This window comes from Melanotaenia boesemani, chromosome 8 (genome assembly GCF_017639745.1).
Source record: "Melanotaenia boesemani isolate fMelBoe1 chromosome 8, fMelBoe1.pri, whole genome shotgun sequence".
In the NCBI taxonomy this organism is placed as follows: domain Eukaryota; kingdom Metazoa; phylum Chordata; class Actinopteri; order Atheriniformes; family Melanotaeniidae; genus Melanotaenia; species Melanotaenia boesemani.
The window spans coordinates 35,529,613-35,534,268 of record NC_055689.1 but is presented as its reverse complement, the minus strand read 5'-3'; the positions used below and the strand labels follow the sequence as shown (position 1 = coordinate 35,534,268).

Sequence of the window (4,656 nt, the reverse complement as noted above, 5' to 3'; positions counted from 1 at the left end):
GGTTGGTGTCACACCGGGGAGTTCCGGCAGCAGAAGAGGAAGTCAACCTTTTATTCCGCTTTGTATTGGAAACATTACTTACTTAAATGTACTTACTTAAATATAATTTAACTTCTAAATGTACCGTAGTACTTACCTAAATATAATTTAATTATATACACCAATGACGTCAGAAACTAATGTTTAACCCTTTATAGGAATTTAATCTTTGTCCAATTACAAGACGTTTGAGAGCTAATCTGAATGTATAAATAAAACCTAAAAGCACTCAGAGACCACAGACCTCCACCAAGCCATTGTAATGTGTTCCCAGTGATTTTAGACATTAACTTTGAGCCAGAATCTGATGGTAAACTTATCCCTAGAAAAAGAAGAAAATCCTGGATCCTGATCCAGATCACCCACAAAATCTAAGCCCTTGTTTCTTTTCTATTTTTGACATTTCCAGAAAATTTAATCAAAATCTGTCCATTTTTTTTAGTTATGTTGCTAACAGACAAAGCAACACTGCTGAAAACATGACCTCTACTTTGGTGGAGGTAATAATTTAAAGTGATTATGGTTTTCTCTCAGCTTTTTTCAGACACCTGCAGGATGACACACTTTCTCCTCTCCAGGCTGTAGAGCTCTGTGGTAATCAGTCTTTATGTCAGACTGGTTTGAGCTGACAGAAATGCTGCACTAACTCAGATAAAACTAGAACTGTGCTGAGCAGAAAAGCAGCTCAGGTTCATGAGTCTCCTCCTACTGTTTGACTGCAGCTGTGAACATCAGACCAAACACAAAACCTCTCACAGATAATTCATCCTGAACTCCAGGTCCACCATTTCTCCTCTGGAAACATGGAAACACTGGCTGTGATTTGCTTCTTTTCAGCTCTCGTAGGTACGTATGTTTGTAAGAAGAAAACCTGGAAAACAACCAGGTTAAAAAACTACAGATAGAGTTTGGATTCTCATTGAAGTGAAATCTGACTTTAGATCAGAGCTGGAAATAAAACATGTGGTCTGATCAGCAGGTAACAGCCTGGAAGATGATATAACTCCCAGCAGAGCTGAAGTGTTTTCATCAGAGGGTCAAAGAGAAACTCTGTCCTGTAACTACTCAGCTGCAGCTCAGAACCTGCAGGGGTATCGACAGGATCCTGGATCAGGTCCTCAGTTCCTTCTCCTCATCACTGATGCAACAAGTCCAACTGTGGTGGAAGCAAAACCTCCATACCCTGGACTGACTGTAGAACTGAAGAGGGACAGAAAACAAGTAGATCTGGTGATCTCCTCTGCTGAAGTGTCTGACTCTGCTGTGTACTACTGTGCTGTGAGGCCCACAGTGACAGGAAACAGCAAAACTCTGTACAAAAACCTTTGGAGCAAAGACAACGCAATATTCCACAACGTCCACTAGAGGGCCTCACACACTGTTACACTTCTGTGGTTTGTTGGGGTTCAGTTTGATTCTTAATGCAGGTGAGAACAAACCAGACATCAGTGTGTTTGGTGTTTTTTTACCTCTTTGCTGTTATAATGTTCAGATACTAAAGAAACCAGTAGAAAATGAAGCAGGAGGGTTTTACTTCGTCTTGAAACGAATCCTGAGTTGATGCTGTTGATATACAAGAACATCTGAACCAATCAGAGGGATGTTTTCTAAAAGTAGAATGGAGTGAAGGTAAAGCTTCATCAAGCCTTGTCAGAGTGTCCAAGTCTAATCCGTCTCCAGGGTCGCCTTAACCTACTGTTAGGACTACTGAGAAGATTTGTCGGCCCTGTCCCATCGTCCAAATTTAGTCTCATTATAGAAAATAATGTCTAGTTTTACACCATTTTTTAAATTTAGTTTTATTGACATATAAACAACATGAACATAATGAATGAATTAAAGAATTACCTGGTTTTCAGGGTGATAGGTCAACTCATTCTGAGCATTAAAGGTACTGCCTTTTTTATTTTCCACAAAGTGATCGATCATTGACTGTGACTCAGCTTTAAGAAAATCAGGAAGAGTTGTGTCTCGGTTGGATCCTCATCTGCTCCAGTTCAGCTTTGGTTTGAAGTGACTGAGTCACTTGGTTTAGAAGATTTTGGATTTTGTTTCCCCACTAAGAAATTATTAAAATTTGAAGCAATTTAAAAGATTTGGCCCACAACAAAAAAAACATGTTATTTCTCTCTGTTTACGTCAGAAGTTTGCTTTTCTTTAGTATGAAAATATTGTTTTATGTCCTTTATGAAAATTAAAGGACTTTTTTCCCGTTTCTCGTGTGGCAAGCGAGTGTGTGAGCTGACAACGCCACCTGGGGACTTTCACCCCAGGAAATATATTAAAAAAAGGAGCCGCGAGTTTTACAAACACCAGGACCACAGGTGGATATGTAAAAAAAACTCAATAACTACAAAAAAAAGGTAGAAATTAAGCACCGGAGGCTGGAGGAAGTCCTGCATTAACAAAACCAAACAACCTGTACACAAAGGAAACATAACACATGGCAACAAAAGATTATAAGTCCAAAACAATCAAAGATGCAAACAAAACCAAACCATGAAAGTCCATAAAAACAGGCTGTAGCAGGGATGATCCAGCAGGAGCCCAGTCGTGCACTTGGTTCAGCCAGGCAGAGTCCAGCAGGGAGAGTGTGTCCAAACAGCAGGTGCTTAGAAATAAACCCCGACAGGACAGCAGAGCATTCCAGGACGCCGGAGCAGGATCTGGCTCACAGCGTCCAGCCAACCTATACGTCTACAAATAAAAACTTAGATGAGTTACATATTAGAACCAGATAAAACTCTGGGTTAGATGTCCTACCCGTGAATGAAGCCTCCCCTGCCTGAAGGAGGAAGGGAAACGCAGCCAGACACCCGATGCAGGGAAAAGGCAACCTGGCCCGATGCCAAGACACTGCAGCAGCTGAGAGGGGAAGAGACAGTCCACCTAACAAGGCAGAGCCAATACAGGCTGCCCCAACCACGGCGGGTAAACTGCCACACTGCAGACAAAGTTAAGCAGCTGTCACCCAAAAGACAGGAAACCATTGCTAAACCCAGGTAACACTGAGGACACTTACGGTGGATCCGCAATCAAGATTCTCCTGGCAAGACCAGCCACGTCCACTGCCAACCAACCCCCAGAAGGGAAGCACCAGACTGGAATCAGACGGGACTGCAGCAGCGATGTTGGGAATGTGTGGAAGTTACGTCACATCAAGTCACCTCCATCTCTACAGAACATCTAAACCACCCAAGGCCAGCCGAAGAAGTGGACAGAATGAAGATCACAGTGTGGTTTATCTCTCAGTGTCTTGTCGTTCCAGCTGTAAGTCATACAGGAAGCTAGAATTATCTTCCAATCAGCTGAAAGACATCGTAGTTTTAACCTGGACCTACATGGACTCTGGTCTGAGGCGGTTTCACAAAGACCCAATGGGGGACAGGCTGGGATTCTCTTTGTTAGCCGGCTGAACTGATCATTGTTGGTTTTCACAAGAGCAGAGACACAAACGTTTTGAAACAGGATTTTTGTTGAGAATTTACCTGTTTTATTTTTTAACTAGGTTTTTATTTTATTGTCTCTTATTTGATCTTTTATTGGTGATTATGGGACTCAGTTTTCGGGTCTGTTTCACTCTTTACCTGCAGCTCTTTCTGACTGTAAAAGGACTCAATAAATAAACTTTACTTTCTTACTAGAATATGTGTGTATGAATGGTCAGAGCTGATCTTACATGAACATTTCCAAGAATCACAAGTTGGTAAATTCAACACTTTGCAGGAAAATGTCCTCGTGCACTAAACGTGCACAGATCTGTGCATAAACATGATGAATAAATGAGGACCCTGTTCTACATCAATAACAGATCTAAGCTCCTGAGATCAGAGTGATGAAGATGAAGCAGCCAGACTGTTAACCAGGAGGAAGAGTAACTGAGAGAAGAGAAACTACAGATGAAAGAGGAGACGGAGAGATTCAGGGAGGAGCTGAGCTGTTACTGAACTATAGAAGAGACACAAACTTCCACATTCAACACAGTTCAACACACAAACCACAAACATCACCTTTATTCAACATGCTGTCTTTGCAGACATTTGGATTCACTCTGCTGTTTCTAGTCATTCTAACAGGTTTGTTTGCTTCTTTAAAACATCCATTTCTGGATTTTCTGCTTCTTCTTCACTTATTTGACTTCTCTCTTCCTTTAGGTGTCAGCTGTGAAGAACTCACTGCAGTCAAGAATGAAGAGTCCAGTTTAGAAGGAAGCTCTGTTACTCTGTCCTACACTTACTCTAAAACACCAGATGGTCTTGATGAGTTTTACTGGTATCAACAATATCCAGGAAAACCACCAGAATTCCTGATCTCTCACTTTGGAACAGGATCAAAAATATCTCCTTCAGTTCCTGGACTGTCTTTTAAAGTGATTAAAGAACAGAAACAACTGGATCTGGAGATCTCCTCTGCTGCAGTGTCTGACTCTGCTGTGTACTACTGTGCTCTGCAGCCCACAGTGACAGGAAACAGCAAAACTCTGTACAAAAACCTTTGGAGCAAAGACAACGCAATACTCCACAACGTCCACTAGAGGGCCTCACACACTGTTAAAGCTCTGATTGTTGAGTCATTGGACTGATGACAAAGACAAGAGAGAAATGAAGCAGTAAAGAT

At 41.6% G+C, this 4,656-nt stretch overlaps 1 protein-coding gene across 1 annotated transcript in view; it reads right to left on the bottom strand.

Moving 5' to 3' along the window:
• Positions 1-4,656, bottom strand: part of LOC121645006 (thyroglobulin-like) — a 258,794-nt gene that overhangs the window by 45,180 nt on the left and 208,958 nt on the right. The gene's annotated exons all lie outside the window — the stretch shown is intronic.